Source organism: Pipistrellus hanaki (assembly GCF_964339955.1).
Source record: "Pipistrellus hanaki genome assembly, chromosome: 9".
Lineage (NCBI taxonomy): Eukaryota > Metazoa > Chordata > Mammalia > Chiroptera > Vespertilionidae > Pipistrellus > Pipistrellus hanaki.
The window spans coordinates 70618416-70638749 of NC_140511.1; the positions used below are offsets into that span (position 1 = coordinate 70618416).

Genomic DNA, 20334 nt, shown 5'->3' on the forward strand with positions numbered 1-20334 from the left:
GTTGCTTTCTGGTTGCAACCTGGCTTTTCTTCCTCACCTAAGGCACTCTATGGCTAACTTTCAGCACTGCCAAGATACTATGCAAATGAGTGATCTTGATACTTTATTAAATAGAAAATGAACCCATCTTACCAGTGATGCCAAGTTAGAAGTAATGCAAGGTAGAAGCCCTGCCTTATATGTGCTATTACTTTTTGGAATTTGCTGCAAATTTTTAGTAAAAATCATACCTCTATAACCCAGGTTACAGTACATATTATGATACACTTGAGCTTGAATTTTTATCCTGCCACTGATTGGCTGTGTAAGCTTAGACATGTGAATTAAACTCTCTGAGTCTCAGTTTTCTTATCTATGAAATGGGGATAATAACAATACCCACTATTTAAAGTCCCAGCAATAATTAAATCACCATTATAATCCCATCATGTTTCCACCATTATGTTTTTAAATACTTCTGCACTGAAACTAATAGAGAATGTCAAGGTTATAAATAAACTAGGGTGCACAGGCATTAAAAACCAATATTATAATCATACTGCTTAAATTTAGATATGTCTCATAGGTAACAAAGTATCTTCATGTCTACTGTCTCATCTGATCTCACCTGCTTCCTTCTGCCAGGACTGCTATTCACCTGGGACACTGTGGCAATTTGATATCAAAATCTATTTTGATTGGGCCATGCCCCTGCCATGCTAGTTGTTGGATATTTTAAATATCATTCTTCAGAATATAATATATTTTACTGCTATCTTATATTTAAATAAAATTTTGTAAATGTGCAGATTGAAACCCAGAAGAATGATTTGCCCATAGACCCACAGGTCACAAGGAAGGTGGCTTACACTGATTGAAAATGAATTGTTCAGCCCAGGCCAAGTAGCTCAGTTAGTTAGAGTGCAGTCCCAATCCACCAAGGTTGTGGGTTTGATTCCTGGTCAGGGCATGTAGAGGAGACAACCAATAAATGCATAAATAAATTTTTTAAAAGAAAGAAAGAAAAATCAAGTTGCTCAACAAATCCAGTTTTCATTCTATGATATCAAAACTCTTTTGACATTTAGATCATCATGGAATTAACAATGAAAGTGAAATGAGTTAAGTAGGGCTAATTTTATATATATATTCCAAATGGGAATACTTATGCTTAAGTCTTTTTTTTTAATATTTTTATTGATTTTTTTTACATAGAGGAAGAGAGAGGGATAGAGAGCTAGAAACATTGATAAGAGAGAAACATCAACCAGTTGCCTCCTGCACACCCCCCACCAGAGATGTGCCTGCAACCCATGTACATGCCCTTGACTGAAATCAAACCTGGGACCCCCCCAGTCCACAGACCGACGCTCTATTTACTGAGCCAAACCGGTTTCCACTATGCTTAAGTCTTTTGTACACAATCTCCAAGTTGAGAAATGTTGACTTTAAAGCACAAATGTTCATTATAGACGAGAGGACACAGAAGTATAGGATAACATCCTTATCCAATGAAGGTGATGATGAACCACAAATTTCACATCACAATGTGGTGGTCTGAGTTCCTTACAATGCACAGTACATCCTGTGTGGTTTTGAAGTAACCCTTTATTTATTTACTTCTTGTTTTCTGGTAGGAAGTTTGTTTCCTAGAAAAAGAAACAAAACACATCTTTTTGTTGGTGATGAAAACGAAAAGCTCTGGAAAAATACCGTTCTTAGCAACAATTAAAGCTATTAACAAGGGAATCAAATGTTCTAGCGGCAATGAGAATGTGGCGTGGTTGGTTGGGTTTATTATAAAAGAAGAGATATCATATCTACTGTTTTGATAATGAGTGCAGCGTTAAGTGAGAGTATCCTGGGGAGAGATGTTGGATTCTGTTTCATAGTTAGAAAAGAAAGTTTAGCCAGCATCCATTTTGATGAAGCATAAATATTTATAGAGCAGAAAAGAAGCACCAGTAGCGGATGAGATTCCCTCATCAAAGTGCCAAGTGGCACACCCCAATGTGATGCTCCAATCAGAAGTTTTTTCTTGGAGTTATTGAGAGTTTAAAGGTTGATTGCAAAGCAATAAAGGGTGCTATATATGGGATAGCTCAAGAGTGCTGAAAAAAGGCCCATCTTTACTCCGTGGGCAGTTACAAAGAACAGAACCACAGTAGTAGGACTAGGAGACAGAGGGAGAGGGGAAGCGGGTAGTGCTGGAAAGTGGGGAGACAGAACAGAAAGCCACACCCGCCACGGTTTTCATTTGAAACCACTATCTGAAGATTCTCAAACCCAGACCTATTGACCTGAAATCTAAAGGGAGGGGAAAATGTGTCCCAAAGTTATTTGGCTTGGAGAATGAGACTGCAAACTATTTGCTTCTTTTCTTCCAACTTTTTGGTTTCTTGTTTCATTAATAAAAAGGAAAACTCTTTGCTTGATTTTCTAGAGGGCTGCCTTCTGAATTTCAAAAAATACTTTCAAGCTCAGTACATAACATTTTTTTTTAAATGGTTAGGAGGAAGGGAGGAAAAGGTGCATTAATTGATGCCTGTATATTTCAGCTACATAATAAATAAACTTACAGGAAATCTGCCAAGAAAGTGGTTGGACCCTATTTAAAAGAACAGCAACCCAGAAAGAAGCACCTTTTCAGATTTCTATTTGCCTTTGAAAACACAGCTTTCAGAGGGTCTTGAAACAGAGGCACAGAGGGTAGTGCATGAAACCAAGTACATGCTCTCCTAAGTTATCAGGGATGCTCTGCTCCTATCACCCTCTTTGAAGACAAGGCATAGATCAATTTATCTAGTTCCACCATTTCTGTAACTTTTCTCCAAAGTACTTTAGCTTTAGAAGTGAATGAAGGAAATAAAAACTCACTACTCTTTACTCTATTGGGCCATTATTTTTCAAATATAGGAGAGATCAAACTTTAAGTTATAGCAGAAAGTTCTCCAAGGTTCCGCTTCTCCTCTCCTTACCTATATTTTCTTCTCTCATTATAGATTGATGATGGTGAGCCACAGAGCTTTACTCCAATATTGGTATAAAAAATTGTCAATAGAAAATATTAGGATTTTGTTCAGCAATAAAGTTGTGGGTTTTGAGACATAATAATAATAATAATAATAATAATAATAATAAATAAAAGTGCCCTTTTTCCTCCAAACTATTTTTTTTATTTTTTATTGATTTATTTTTTTATAGAGAGAAAGGGAGAGGGATATATAGAGAGAAATATTGATAGAGAAATATCAACAATCAGCTGCCTCCTGCACATTCCTTACCAGGATCAAGCCTGAAACCCAGAAATGAGCCCTGACTGGGGAATTGAACTGGTGGCCTCTTAGTTCCTGGGTTGATTCTAAACATTGAGCCACACTGGCCGGGCCTCCAAACTTTCTTGGAAGCCAGTATTTGTGTTTAAGGCCATTTAAAATCTGGGTCTCTCTCTCAAAGGAAAACAAATGACTACACACAGGTTGAGGACATATGGTTTGAAAGATGGCCAGTGATATAGCCATTTATCAAGCATAACCATTTCATTGGTTTAAAAATCGGTCTCTAACGCTACAGCAAAATCCTGTTATTTACTGTACAAGGAAGTACAGCAGCCTTTACATGCTAACTGTCATTTATAAACATATGTAAAACTAAAAGGATGTTAAAGATTAGATGTATGTCAGCTGAGTCCTTTGGGGATCTTTAAATACTGGTCTGGGTTATTGCATTGCACACTCAGAAACAGGAACCACTGATAACCCGACTTCCATAGCCAGGTCACTGTGTTAGGTATCTATCGCTACATAATAGGTTATCCAAACTTGGATCTTAACGCAACATGCATAGTCCTGTGGATCAGAAGTCCAGGCACACCTCTGCTGGTTCCTCTGCTCCTTGTCCCACGAAGAGCATTAGCCTGTGGGTAGGGCTGTGCTGCTTTCAAACTCAGAATCTTCTTCCCAACTCTTATAGTTGGCACAATTCCTTGTGATTTTAGGGTTGAGGTGCTCATTGCTCACTGGCTGACAGCTGAGAGTGGCCCTGTGCTTTTAGATGGCGCCATAGCTCCTTGCCAGGGCTCTCCCAGGCCTTCTCACAGGCCACCTGACACACGTGACAGCTTATGCCTCCAAGCCCAGCAGGAGCATCTCTTGCTGCAGTCAGCTAAGAAATGGTCATGTCATTTAACAATCACAGAGTGACTGTTGCATCACCTTTGTCCTATTCTAGGACTAGAAGCAAGTCTGATTCTGCCCACATCCAAGGGAAGCAGGTTCTATAGGGACTTGACTCATTGGAGGTCACCTCAGAGCTTGCCCACCCCAAGAGACTCGGTTTCAAGGAGCTCAGCTGACCAACAGTGTTTATCAAAATCATTGGCAGAACATGAATTTTTAGATTAGTCTTGGGTGGTCTGTCAATAGAAAACAAAAGTTAAACCAAAATTGTTTGTTGTTTTAAATGCCACTCTAAGGGTGTAATGCTGATATAGTGAGCAGGTGATTCGGCAGGTTATTTTAATTTATATGTGGGATGTAAAACTGAAAGTAACAAATAAACAAACAAGAAAAAAACAAGTAAGCAAAATTTCACAGACACAGACAACAGTATGGTGGTTACCAGAGAAAGAAGGGTGGTGGTGGGGGGTTGAGGGGGAGTAAAGGGTAAAGAGGGCCAACTATATGGTGATGAAAGATAGGTTGACTTAGGTTGGTGGGCACACAAGGCAATACACAGATCATGTATCATAGAAATGTACATTTGAAACATAATCTTATTAACCAATATGACCACGATATATTTAATAAAAATGAGATTAGATTAAATCTAAAAAGAGGTCACCATAGAATGTGAAAACAACAATTGATGAGTTTGCTCCTTTTTCTCTTACAATGTAGGTAAAGTCTTTGTGCAAAATATTAAATAGTTAATTTACAAAGATCCTCCGGCCCTAACATATGGTGGTGGTTTGAAAAAATACTAATTTTGCTAAACTCTGATTTCTGTGGTGATTGCAACCACATTTTAAATAGTCTGCATTTGTGACTGGAATCGTTCATGTGGTTTAAACATTTAGGACTAAAGGGAAGTTAAGTGTGTGGCAGAAGACATGGATGGCAATGTGGATTGAAGGTGTTTCTCCATTCTTAGCATTTTTATAGATTCTTTAATATTTTTGGAGTAAGCATTTCATAATACGTGGGGGTCCCTCAGGTAGAATTCGGTTATTTTAACTGATCCGTGGCTAAGATAGCATATCCAAACCTGAAATGTAGATTACCATCTGTTTCTAAATCTCTAAAGTCTCCTAATTTTGCAGTTGAGTATTTCTTTCCAATATCTTTTTCTATGTTTAATTTAAAGTTATTTCATTTTGACACTCCAATAACAACCATGGGCTTATGTTACATGTATTTGGGGAGATATTGTTTTTTTTATTGCATTATTAGTGCATTTAAATACAGATGCTATGATTATAAAAAGTTTTCATTCTTAGACCAGGTATAGTTTCTAAAACTAGCTCACCTAATTTACTAAGAATATTATTTTTGATACAATGCAAACACTCAGGTATGCCAATGCGATATTGGAAAGCAATACAGTTTTTTAGGTACAACTGATTCCTCATTACTCCAATCATGACCTGCTCTCCTTAGCAGATAATCAGACTAGAGGTAACTAGCATTCTGAAGCATGTCTTCACCATGAATATTTTATATCCTCACTCCATATTGATGAAAAAAATAGCTATGATTTTCCTCAGAGTGAAGCTTATTCTTAAAACCTAGCTGAAACAGTTGTGGAATGCAGCATAATCATTTGCCCTGCACATCTTATTTTGATTCTTTTCTAGACAGGTGAGCTTTAACATCTACTAGAATACTATAAGCATGTTTAAACTTAAATTTTACTTCAAAACATAGTAGGAAATAGATTGTGAGAATAAATGAAAGATGTATACTGACATCAGTTCCTTTTTTGAAATCCATATATATCACCACATTTTTACTGAGTTATATGAATTGTGATATTTTATCATACCTCTGATTGAAGACACACAGATAAGATAGTGCCATTCTAAATATAATAACTCAGTTCTTGATTGTATTCTTATGTCAAAAGTCACATTGAAATTTGGAATGCTGATGACACAAATGTAATAAAGGGCTCTTTATGCATTTATATCCAGTAAAACAATATTAGAAGATGATACATTCCCTCTTCCTTATGGTTAGCAATTTGGGTCTCATGATTCTATATTAAATTTATTTTTTGTTGGTATATAAATTCCAAAGATTCTGTTTTTTAGCATTAGTGTCTCTGCTTTGGCTTTCGCTATAAATTATATGTTCACACTCAGATCTTGAAAATATGTACTTGGAGAAATAATCATGGTACGTGGCCACTCAGAAACTTCCAGGTTTGGAAGGTTGCTGGTCAAATGCACAAGAGGTAACAGCAGGTCTTGATACTGAACCTTTGGGCATATAACTTCCTTTTGGACTCCAAGAATCAGGAGAGAATCATAGTGCTTCTGTTCCTATTAACTCTTGCTCTATGGTCTATTCTGAAAAATCAACAGCAATCATGTGGCAAAATGCACAAAATGCACTTATTTTGATGATATAATTTAGTGGTGTGTTGTGGTTTTCTCTAGGAAGTATTAGTTATTTGATTCAGGCTTCTGGAAAGGCCATATAGTGACTGATCATACCTAAAAACTAATTACTTGTATATTCCTTTCACATGAAAAATCTGGCTTCATCACTGAATATACCTTATCCTCGCTCCATTCTCTTCCCTTAATCCAGTTATATTAGTATCATAGATACAATTGGTTACAGGGTAGATGGGAGTTTCCTTGTTTTTTCTAGATGGAACATTTTTCTTTTTGCAGCAGCATACTCTGTGTTAAACGTAGTCACATTTAAACATATAGTGATATTTGTACACAGAAAGTTCATCCTGGACCAATCATTAAACTAATATTTTCAAAGTAAAAATATCTATTGTGAGTAAGAAAGGACATGGAAACTGACATAGGCCTGGGTGTTTACCCTTGCTAAACAGTTATTTATTGTATAACCTTGGTCACACCTTGTATCTTCACAAACCATCAGTTTCTATATGTTCAAAAATGATTAATTTTAGGTAGATTCTCTTTAATTGTCTTGATAATTATAAGGAAGATATTTTCTTTTCCTCTGCTCTTCTGACCACTCAGAGGTAGGCAGGCAGCTTGTTAAATGGAAACAAAATCAGAAATATTTAAAATGCACAAAAGTGGAAGATTATGAGTCATTATAAATTTAAATTCCTGTACAGTTTTTCCCCCATCAATTCATTTTAAATAAAAGCTGCAATTTGACACTGCTCTATTCACCAACCTCCCTAAGGGCATCCTGTTTTCATAACAGGAGTTCAAAATTTTGGTGACCTCATGATACATGGATTATATTTCAGCAAAGGGATCGATAGCTCACTGACTGCCTTTGACTCTACAGGGAAATGACACTTTTAGGTGGAAACCTGCCATATACTTGGGCATCTGCATAATGACTGAAATTAGCATGGGTTTGCATAGTACACAACTCCGTTTGAATTTTGATGCCTTAGAAAGAAACAGAAGGTTTTACATTTTATAAGGGAAATGCTCTGAAGGGTGTGAAAGCCTAACACAAAGGTAGCCCGAGGTGAGAGGCATGTCATGAATGGATGAAGGGACATAAAAACTGGATTGATGAAAGGAAAATGTATTTTCTAACCAAAAATGATCCATTGCTGCTCATGTGTTACATCACTCTTACCCTGTAGGGATGTTATTAACAACTGACCTCTCTCCATTCTGCTTATTGAGAGATGATGTAGTGAAGCTTATTCATTAGACAGATATCTATGACCATAAGTTCCTCATAGAAATACTTGTGTGAAGTGAGAGGAGGAAAATTAGGAAAAGAGAGGAAACAAAAATGAGAGAAGAAAGAGAGAGTAGAGGAGTGGATGAAAGATAAGAAGAGTTAAGGTGATGTGGGCAAAACAAACCCCATAATGTCAGAAGGAAGGAGGGCTATCCAGAAGAGATTAACCAAATAATTTATATGCATAACCCATGGACATAGACAATAGTGTGGTTAAAGCCTGGGAGGGGTGGGAGTGGAAATCAGGGGTTTAATGGGCTGGGGGATCTATAATACATTCAACAATAAATATAACTTATAAATGAATAAATACATAAACAAACTTGGAATCTGCTTGATTATATGGTTTGATAACCATGTGGTTCCAAAAGTTTCTAGACTATGTAGCTATAAGTGAATGAAAATCAATGTACTCTGCCTGGAGTTTCTGAGATCTGCCAAAATTTTCTGCCTCACTCTGCAAGTTTGGATAATCAGAAATCATTCCTGTGCTCCTGACCTGAATTTGTGAGCAAAAGGTGACTTACTTGCAAAGCTGACCAGAGCTGTGGGTTTCTGTTGAGTTCTTCAAACTCCATGGGACACAGAGGGGCTTGGTGAAGTGATTCCCTCCTCTAGTGTATTCTTTGTGTCATACAAACTCATCATTTGAATTTTGTCCCAACTAAACAGAGTCCATGGATTTACTGATATTTAGTGTGTTTTCCATAGTCTTATTACTCAGTCAGCTATATCCTTCTATCCTCATTTCAGATTGATATTATGAAAGAATAGCCGTAAATTGATTTAAATCCAGACATAAAGACATTTAACCTCTTAGATTGCCTTTGTATTACTGTGGATGATGGTAGTCACTTTATGAAATACTAACAATGTCTCTTGGTGTTGTATAAGTAGGAGGTAAATAAACATATATAATTACATATAACAGTAAAGCAGAAAGAAAAATGAGTTCAGACATTAACCCTCAGATGTGCTGGATGAATAATAACTGAGTGAGTGAGGTTGGAAAAAGTCCGTGGTGCATTCTGATAGTCTTGAGCAAGTTTAATAATTTCCCCCTTACCTGTCTCCCTGAATTTTATAGATATGTGCCCCATTTTCTTTCAATATTAGTCCCAGATAAGTGAAAAAATGCAAGAGCAGGTAGAAGCAATGAAATTTGAGACAGAACCTGCTCCTAACAAAACGAGAGATTCAAGAGAATTAGTCTGTTTCCCAGAGCTCTGCTTTTCCATCCATAGAATGAGGACATGGACTGTGTGATCCGCTATCTCCTTCTACTGTAAATCACTTTCTGTAGCTTCATTTTTCTTATCTGTAAAAGTGGGAAGAATGCCTACTTCACAAGGTGACTCTGGGGACTAAAAGAACACAGTTGAATATCTTTCTCTGCACACATCTCCTGGAATCCCGAATTTAGTTATCGAGAGTTCACAGAATGAGTTCAAGTAGTGAGGGACATAATGCTGTTTGAATCTATTTGAGTTCAGTATTTCATAGAGAATGGGATGCTATGTGAATAGTGAAGATTTGTGAAATGGCTTTAGGTCCTGGATCTCTATAGATGCACCTGACCTATTCTGCTCTCCTTGACCTTGGCCATAGAGACAGCCTTGTTCAACTTTGCATCCCCAGCATCTCTCACAGTGCTTAATAGTCAGGAATGCCCAGTGGATGTTTGTGGCTCTGAGGTCATTCACAGGACCTTGCTGAGCCTCAGGACATTGGCTTTCAAATGTACTAAACAATCTGTACTAAACAATCTGTCAGAGGTTTTTTTTGTTTGTTTGTTTGTTTGTTTTTTTAGAATGGTAAAGACCATTTCAAGAAAGGTAAAATAACACACATGCAAATATAAAATGAGCAGGTAGTAAAGATTTTACACAGTTCATTAAATGAGAGAACCAGGATTATTTTAACTAAGTAAAAGAAAAAAATTAAAATAAATGCATATTTTATAAATCAGAAATATTGAGATTAAAATACAAATGGAGGCAAAACTAACTCCTTCCACGTGGAGAGGGAAATCTATTGACCCTTGACTGGACCAAATACAATTTGTTTGTCTATAGAGAAGAATTATTTTGTACTGCTAATAGTTAGTTACAATTTGAAGAGTTGTAAACCCTATAGAATTCTTCTATGGAATCAGAATCATGTAAACAGAGAGTGTACTATGGACAATGTATGGTTTTACATTGAAGCACAACTTTTTCTATCACATAAATAAATTAGTAGATAATCATGTAAATCATTAAATGGTGCCTTATACATAGCAAACTTCAAATAAATGGTCATTTAAAATGTAGCAATAAGACAGTGGTAATAAAATAGATGAAATGTTTTATAGGTACTTCATAATTTGAATCAGAATTGGAACTAACATTTACTTAGTGTGTTTCCTCAAATTGATATTTACCCTACCATGTAATTCAGGGTTCTCCTTCTTTTTAAAACTATTAGCTCTACTATGTTTCTTTAACATGTACTAGAAGAATCTGCAACAGGCATAGCAACATGCCCATCGTAACTTCTCAATTGTTAGATTCCTTGCCACCCTCTCAGGGCATGCAATAACAAGCAAATTGTAGTCAATCCGAGATATGAAATCTCTAATCAATACATTTTCATTAAGCCTTTCCATTCACCTGGACTTCTGCTAGATGTAATTGCAGATACAAAACCACATTAACATTCAATACAGTTTTATATTTAAAAAAAATAATAGAAATGGTCAAATACTTTTTAGTGAGAGTAATGGGAGCTAAAACGTAACTGATCACCCAACATTTATTGAAGATTACATATTCCTAAGTACATCATTTTATTTTTTAATTTATTGCATTGACATCTATATTAATAAAAACATATTATGCTAATTAGATGGGATATCCTTCTGGATGACCTTCTGGACAAAGCCAGGGCTGCGAGGAAAGCCCGGGTCCTGGGTGCCTGCTGGTGGCTGGAGGGAAGCCTGGGTGCCCAGAGGGAAGCCGATGACAGCAACTGGAGGAAGGAAGGCCTAATTTTGCTTGAATTTTGTGCATTGGGCCTCTACTATATATATATATATATATATATATATATATATATATATATATATATATATATATATTTCAAGTGTATAATTCTGTGATACATAATCTGAATACAGTAGGTCTTTGGGTTACATCAGAGATCCGTTCCTACGATGCTGGCATGATGTAACGCGATTTTTGCCTCAAGTTGAAAACCACCTACATAAGCACCTACATCACTCACATGGAGCACATACATAGCAGTAATGAAGTGAAACAGTAAAAAAAAAAAAAATGTAAAAGGAAGGTAACAATTACTGACCTTTACTTGTAGGTAAATAAATAAAAAGCATAACACATATATACATACGTCAAAATGACAGAACTTTTTTTTTAAATAAATAAATTAGAGGCCCTATGCATGAATTCATGCATGGGTTGGGTCCCTTTGGGTGGCCTGCTGGGATCAGCTGAAACCCACTCTCCAACGCTGCTTGCAGCTCCTACCTGCCACTCCCATTCATTCCAGCCCCACTGTGCCTGCTGTGGGCTTGTGCCCAATCAATCCTGATTGGAAGAAGTTCACCCTGTTGCAGGAGTGCTCACCAGCCATGAACCCTGTGTCTGGCAACTTCCCAAGGGGAGTGGCCTGCAGGATCAGGCTGAAACTGGCTCTCTGACACCCCCCAAGGGGTCCAGGATTGCAAGAGGGTTCAGGCCAGGCTGAGAGACCCCACAGGTGCATGATTGGGCTGGGGAAGGCTGTGGAAGGGCTCTAGGGCACGTCTGGCCTGTCTCCCTCAGTCCTGATCAGAACCCCAGCAGCAAGCTAACCTACAGGTCAGAGCATCTGCCCCTGGTGGTCATTGCACATCATAGCACCTGGTGAACCAGTTGACTGTCTGCCCCCTGGTGGTCAGTGCTAGCGGTTGAACAGTCTTAGTGTATTATTAGCATATTACACTTTGCTTAGTTATTATATTTGGTTGTTCTACCATTTGATCTATTTGCATATTACCCTTTTATTATATAGGATGGGAGATAGTGATGTAACCACGAAACAATGCTCCTTGAGTCTGACATAACCCAAGGACTGTCTGTATTGCATTGTAAGCCTAAAATCAAATCATCTTTCCTCACCATTGTTTATGCCCCCCCCCCTTTTTTTTTTCATACAGGAGTTACTGGATGCAGAGAGATAATGTATCTAGATCCCCCAATATGGAAACATCCTGAAACTACTTCGGAGTTTCAATAAATTGACTGGATTCAAGTTTAGCAAGCAGGGAAACTGGTCCATGGACAATTTGCCGCAGGTAAGTGAGAGATGTAACTTTCTCCCTTAGAATCTCTCAAAGATTCATTGACTGTGGGATAGTTCATAACATTTCAGAAGATTTTAATATCCTTTCGGTACAGCTGAGAGTTTCTCTTCTCTCCCAAACATCCCCATGCGGATGCCAACACATGGCTAAACGTCTAGCCATTTCTTTCTTTTCATTTGGGCTTCGGTCTGTTGCAGATGGAGGATCCTGGAGGAGAAGGTACCCACCTCATAAAGCTTTTACTAGTGGTAATTCAGGCGGAGGGGCAGGAGTCCAGCTGTTTCTGAACAGATGTTTCTTTGTACTGCCCCTGGAGTGGACAGAGTGGCAGACTGGCCTGCTCAGGATTCAGGATGAAGTAAGCAGACAAAGAGTGATGCCCTCTGCCTTTTTTTTTTTTTTTTGAAACGTGGGCACCAGTTAAGGTCATTTATGAGAAACAAAGTGTTTGGGAAAGGTAGCCAGATGGTGAGGTTGGAAAGCTTGATGTGGTGACAACACGGACATATTTTCTGTTGGGCTGTTGTGAAAGTTGAACTTGCCTGAATGGATTGGCGGGAAAGAATGAAAGTCTGAGTGACTCTAACAGTTGACAATTTGTGAGCTGCGCCTCAGTGGTAGCATCGTCTGTAGCTAGAACTGCCATCACCAGTTAAGGCCACTTGAGCCTGCACCTACGGCCTGTCCAGGTCTATGACATGGAAATCACCTGTTCATTCTTCTGTGGGATTTCAATGTGTTGAGGAGAAAAGACAAAAAAAATAACATCCAATTATAGTGACATTAAGCTTCATCTGTGGCTGGGGAGACATTTGTACTTGCCATTTTAATTGGGAAATCACACTTGAATCATTCATGCTGTTTTAATGTTATAAGAACCTGGAGACCTAGGCTGATGAAATTGCTTCATACATTTTCCTGTTAATATTTGCCTCTATCTGGGTTGCATGTATAACAGTGATATCGTCTGAATTCCCAACTCAAGAGCTTCCAGGAAGTTTTTATATTTATTTGTTTTGTAACAACTTCATCACAGCATGTTGATTAAGCTAAATTGGACCCATGTTATCTGTGTTTGAGGAGATCGCTTTGTTTCAAGAGTCACGTTAAGAACCTAGATTTGGAGGTGTTTTGTAGCATGTAAAGGGCTCTTTAAAAACAAGGAGGCAATGGTAAGATATAGAGATGGTACCAGCACTCAAGAGGAACATGAACCAACAAAGGAAAAATAAAACACTTGAAGATGTTTTTATTTAAGTGTGTAGGTCTCACTTCTGTGCCTGCAATCTTAGTTCTTCTTTCTACACCAGAGGGTGGAAAACAAGAAGAAAACCGCAACTTATGTTTGTACCATTTTCATGAGCAACAGGGAACTCCTTACAAATCTACTTCTCTCTGAACTTCCTATTCTCTCCCCCCACCCCCCACCTCTCTTTCTCATTCAGTGTGAATCTCAGGAGATTCATTTGAGTTATTGGGTACATCCAGCAGTTTATTCATTCTCTTTCAACTGAGTAGTGTTTCATAGTAAGGATATACAACAGTTTGTTTAACTTTGTACCTTTGAAAGATGTCTTGATTTTCTTTCTAGTGGGACTATTATATTTTTAAAAAATTACGATAAGCATTCATGAACAGGTTTTTGTGTAGGCATAGAATTTTAATACATTTCTCGGAACTTCAATTGCTATATCAAATGGAGGTCTCATATTTGTGTTTTTATTTCCAGCTTTAAGATATAATGGACATTTAACATAGTGTAAGTTTATAGTGTACAATGTGATAATTCAGTGTCTGTATACATTGTGAAATATTTACCGCTTCAACTCACATAATTGTCATTTTGTTGTTCTTATGGTAACAAAATTTAAGATCTACTCTCTTACTTTCAACTATACAATACAGTCTTGCTAACTATAGCCATCATGCTATACATTAAATTCTTCAGAAGTTATTCATCATATTCAATGTTTGTACCTTTTGGCCAGTATCACATTTACCACTCCTCTCTGCCCAGTTCCTGATAAAAATCAATCTACAATTGTCCCCCCTTATTGGCAGTTTTACCTTCCACTGTTTCAGTTACCCATGGTAAACCATCATCCAAAAATACTAAATGGAAAATTCCAGAAATAATTAATATTTTAATTTGCATGTCGTTCTGAATAGCATGCTGAATTTCTATGCTGTCTTAGTCCACCCTACCTGGAATGTGGGTCATTCCTCTGTCCAGTATATCCGCACTGTATATGCTACCTACCTATTAGTCACTTGGCCATCTCAGTTATCATGTTGACTGTTGTGGAGCATCACAGTATTTAAATAACTCATATTAATAATGGCCCCAAAGCACAAGAGTAGTGGTGTTGGTGATTCAAGTATGCCAAAGAGAAGCCATAAATTGCTTTCTTTAAGTGAAAAGGTAAGTACATAAAAGAAGATAATTGAGATTCCACATTCACATAATTTTTATTACAGTATGTTGTTATAATTGTCCCATTTCATTACTTACCGATAATCTCTTACTCTAATTTATACATTAAGCATTATCATAGTCTATATATATATATATAGGGTCTAGTACTACCTGTGCTTTTAGGCATCTCCTGAGGCTCTTGGAATGTACCCCATTAAATAAGGGAGATTATTGTACTATCTGTTCCTGAGTTCAATGGTTATAGATTCCACGTGTGAGATCATGTAGTATTTATTTGTCCCTCTCTGTCTGACCTATTTTACTTAGCTTAATGCCTTCAAGGTTCATCCATGTTTTGCAAAGGCAAGATTTCCTTCTTGTTAGAACTAAATAATACTTTATTGTATTTATATAATAAAATAAATTATATATTTATAGAGTTTTTTCTTTATTCTTAGTTGATTGACACAAGTCGTTTCTATATCTAGGTTATTGTGACTGATGCTACAATAAACAGGGTAGTGCAGATATCTGTCTGAGATAGTGATTTCATTTTCTTTTACATAAATACCAGGAGATAGAATTGCTGGATCATCTGATACTTCTAGTTAAACATTTGGAGGAGTCTCCTTACTTTTCCCCACAGTGGCTGCACCAATGTACAGTTCCATCATCAGTGCACCAGGGTTCCCTTTCCTCTACATAACTTGCCAACATGTCCTCGCTCTTGTGTTTTTAAAATATTCATTCTAACAGTTGTCAAGTAGCATTGCTTTGCGGTTTTGCTTTGCAACATGAAAGGCGGAAAGAGCTCCTCTTGCTGGGAAAGGGAGAGTGGAGTGATCTGCCAGCTTCCACAGTCTTTAGGGGCGCTGCAGGAAGGACCCTCTTTGGTCTCAGCCCACACAGAGACTGGCAAAGCTAGGATGCCCAGAGAGGCTAGGGACAAGGAAGCCACATAGGGGCCACCCGTTTCTGCTGTGCAGGGGGAACAACCATGGTTCCCAGGGTCCCGCTCTGCAGAGGACTGTGCCAGCTTTTGCCATGAAAGAAACTAGGGAAGCTGCTTAGGCCCCTACAGATTTCATTGGTTTTAGCCCCACAGGTTTTCACATTTGCAGATGCCAGCCATCTGAGAGCCACCCCACTGTCCCCTGGCCCTGGGTCCTCAAAATTTGAACTGACAGCCAGCCACGCCTGTGAGTGACTATTTAAGGGTAAAATATCAGCTGAGTCCCCCTTGTTGATTTTTACCAGATACTGTGCTTTTGGTGTCATATAAATACATACATATATATATATATATATATATATATATATATATATATATATACACACATTGTCAAGACCAATGTCAACAGCTTTTTCTCTAATTATCTCATCAGGGTTTTAATTTTTATTTCCCTAAATACTAGTGATATTTGACATTTTGACATCACTGTTTTATTTACCAGATCTATATTCTCTTCAGTGAAATGTCTTTTTATGTCTTTGGCCTACTTTTTAAATTAGATTGTTATTTTTGTTATTGTTGTTCTTTGTGGTGTGTTGTTGTTTTTTCTGTTTTGTTTTGTTGGGTGTGTATTTGTTTTGTTTTGTTTTATTTTTGCTGTGAGTTTTGAGAATACCTTAAATATTCTATGTACTGTTTTTTGACAGATATGTAGTTTGCAAATACGTTCTCTCATTCTGCAGCTTGTCTTTTTATCTTCATAATGAGAATTCACAGACCAAAAGTTTTTATTAACGGAGTCCCTTAATCAGTTTTTCTCTTTGTTTCAGTAGGTATACATGCAAACCCATCTCAAAGAAATGGTTGTTTTACATAGAAGGGACATAAAAATAATTATCAAATAAAGACATAATTTCTAAATTAATTGATTTAATGAACTGCCTTCTACAAGTTAAATAATATTCTAGGTACTGAGAAGAGCATATGTATGAAATACAGAGCTAATTACTGAGTTACATAAAATCCATTAGCGATGCTAACATAGAAAGGCTGCCTTAGCTATAACATGGAAGGAGAGAGTCCTCTTTCATCTCCTCAGAGTAAGGCCATGTCTTGACGATCTTTGCAACCCATTACTCACCATACATCACTTGCTATAGGGATTTAGCATTTGACCTGCTGGGAAGTAATCTGTCTCATATTTTCCAACATTTTTGAAGAAAAGGAGTTTTGTTAATATTTCTAGATAAAGCATTCACATAGTTCACTTTTTTATTTTAACCAAGTTAGGTAGGTCTTTGTGTAAATCCTATTCCTTCAAATGAACTGTAGTATTTATTGTTCTGGCCTTGGTAGAATGAGAACAAAGATAAAAATCATTTTTCATTACTTTTTAAATATTTAAGATCAATTGCCCCTTTTATCTCATTATATATGCTCTGACCTCAAATATCAACCACAATAGCAGGATGTTTGACCACATTATGTATGTAGATTGGTGGTCTGTGAGTCAAATGTCAATTCCCCCATCCCATCACATGCAAAAATATTTTTAAAAACTACAATAATTAAATAAAAATGGCAGCATATGTTGTCAAGATGATTTCACAACTTGTTAAGACTTTACGTAGATATAGCCCAAAGGAAAGCTCTGAATCTTATCTATTTCTGTCAAGTCTGTCAGACTGGGGATCACATAAACAGTGGCTTTCCAATTACCTAAAGAAGGGACTTTATCCACAAATATAAAAAGCCCTAGACAGAAAGTCTGAAGCATAGCTAACAAACTCTTCATATTTCACTCCTGAATGTCCTTTCAGGACAATGAAATATGTCCTTTCATCAGCCTGTGATGAGCAGAACTCATTGCTCATCACAGGCTGATGAAAGGACATATTTCTGACCTACATCATAGACACTTAGAGGATATCAACCGTGTATTCAATAAGGTAGGGTATATTCACAGGGCTTTCTAATAATGAATATTTACAGGATCTTATTTTTCAAAGCATCCTGATTCTTGTTAGGTTGGCTTCATCATAAAACGTTTGCACTTTGGGTGAAAAAGCTTTCCATTGGTGCCTCGTGGAATAAAATAAACAACTAGAAAGTGAAGTTTAATGTAGGTTGAGCTGTACTTTACACAACTCTCAGTGAAGAATAAGGATAGCACATTGAAATAGGCTATATTTATGTTTGGTACATCTTGTTTCATGGAAATTCACTTTAGTAAGTGTTCTGCACAAAAAAATCAGACTCAGAACTTACACTCTTAGAACTTCCAAGAATTTAGAACCCTATGGCAGAATCGTATCAGTCATTTAAACTTTATAGTTGCCACAGTTGAGAGGGTAGGGTGCAGTATAGTACCCAACACAGGAAATGATCAATATTCATGTAAAAATCTGTGGGTTTTAAGGTTTCCAATGTTATCGGGTTTTTAAAATTGCCGTATACTAAGTTAGTTCTTTTAAAAGTTTTATTACATTCAGATTTAAATTTCTTTTAAAGGTATATTTGATTTGTCATAAAGCCATTATTAGAAACTCAGGAACAAAATAAGATACAATCACTTTGTTAAGGAAGAGAGAGTAAAGATATTTAAGAGATATGTATAAAATAGTGGCAGTTACTTCTTATTACAATCATTCTGAATGCGATTTTGCTGCTTCTCTGACAGTATAATACAGGGTTTAGTCAATTTTTCTGAGCCTCCTTCACATGACCTAGTTGAGGATTGAGAGGTGATAAGTAGATATCACAGGGGACATAATCAGAGTGACTGCATCTCCTTGCCATATTCCAGTTTATCAGACATTAAATTAGAATGGTATACATGAAGCATCATTTGAGAGAAAAATTAGTTCATATTATGTCAGTCTCTTTTCCTGGCTTCCCCACCAGGTAAAACAATTGCATTAGTGGCAGTAACTCAATTTTCTCAACTTATTTTTTTTCCAGTGACAAATGCACTAAATATTTTGGGAATTCCTTATGCTTGACTTTTCACATTTTACATCTCTGAGCTGTTCATGTTGAAAATATAATGGCAAATCTCTGCAGTACAGTGAAATGTGCCACAGTGCATGTTTACTGTTAAAAAACAAACAAACAAACAAACAAACAAACAAAAAAACTAACCCATAAACCAGAAATTTCAGGGCACTAAAACAATTTGAAAGGAGCATTCTCTTCAACCAAATGGGATGCATCTATTTCAGAGATCAGCCCTATGGAGTGTTTTGCACAGAGAAGGTGTGACACTAACATATTGGTGAATAAGTGGTTGTTTATTCCATACCCTTGGAAATAACAAGGGAGAACTAACAGTATGCTGGGAAATCAGCTCTCTGAGGAGGAGAAATAGCTCTGATTTGTAGTGTTTTTCTTGTTTCTGTGGTGTAAACCTCCCCCCACCCACTCCCATGGCTCATTTTACTGATGTCACTGAACACAGGTGGGGAGAGGTGTGCAGATAGTTCTCTTGCAGGCTGGTGCAAGCTGGTTCTCCTTCCTACCAGCTAAGAATTGTTTTTAATTGATTTGGGAAAAGAATATCATGTTGCCTGATTTCCTATTGATTAATTAGCTGGCTTGATTTTTGGTGGAGACTAGGGTTAGGTTTTTTCCCAATAATGATAACAAAGTGTTACTTTTCTCAGGTAGGTTTCCTGCAGGATGAAAAGTTGTAAGAATGCCTTCTCAGGAATCCCCATGCTTTTACTAGCAAATAAAAATCAAGAGAGATTTCAAGTACACATTTATTTCTATGATACAAAATTTGTTCATTACTCTGTGTACCCACCACTCAAAAGCAAATCATCTTCTGTTTCCATATATTAGGCCCCCTCCAACCTCCACTACCCCCGTGGGGCTCAGTGGTTAAGCACTGACCTAAGAACCAGGAGATCATTGTTTGTTCCCATTGCAGACTTGATCCCCAGGGCAAGGACATGCAGGAGGTGACCGATTGATGGTTCTCCCTCATTGCTGATGTTTCTATCTTTCTCTCTCCCTCTCCCTTCCTTTTTGAAATAGATAAAAATAAAAAGAGAACGGAAATCAAAGAATCTGGGTTACTAAAAGAGTAATTAACTCTGGATGTGAGCCACACTGCTCTGGGAGTCCAGTTGCCAATGTCAAATGCAGGGATAAGGAGGCGATGCTTGTTCTAGCTCAGATGCCAGTGTGTCATTGTCAATGGGAGATGTTAAAGGGCCACCAAAAAGAGGCGGTTGTGCCTCTAAGCAGCATTCTCTGGGTTCTCACTGCCAAGTGCAAGATGTAGCACAGCGCCTTAACCAAGAAGACAGAGTGAGTGGGTATTTTCTGAGCAATGTAAGACAACCCAGAGAGTCCCAGAAATAACTAGCCAATCTCATGAAGAAAGTGAGTCTTTGACTCTAAGCAAATTAAGAAGTATCTCTTCTGGCCATTTATGAGGCCTCATTTCAACTCTCTGGTCCAAGAGGTCAAGGGTTCTGCTATACTATACATGTGACAGCCACCTCTCCAAGCAATTCCTGCTAGATGGTGACTTGCCCATTTGGAGGGATTAGGGACCTCCCTGGGCATCATTGAAAGTTTAAGTCTCAGTGTCACTTCTCAATCCTGAGTTTGCCTCCTGAGTTCCATTCTCTGGTTTTCTGACATGTTAGGGATTTAGTCAGTTTTCCTTTATTTCCTGAGATGCCATTATCCTTTGCATTTATGATTCACACTA

General features: G+C 37.4%; 1 protein-coding gene across 3 annotated transcripts in view; it reads left to right on the plus strand.

The window, feature by feature from the left end:
• LRRC4C (leucine rich repeat containing 4C) overlaps positions 1 to 20334 on the plus strand; it is a 907789-nt gene that overhangs the window by 522112 nt on the left and 365343 nt on the right. For all 3 annotated transcript variants that reach the window (XM_084894507.1, XM_084894505.1, XM_084894509.1), the window contains exon 4: positions 12097 to 12234. The gene's annotated coding sequence lies outside the window, so the exon portion shown is untranslated. The remainder of the gene's footprint in view (positions 1 to 12096; positions 12235 to 20334) is intronic.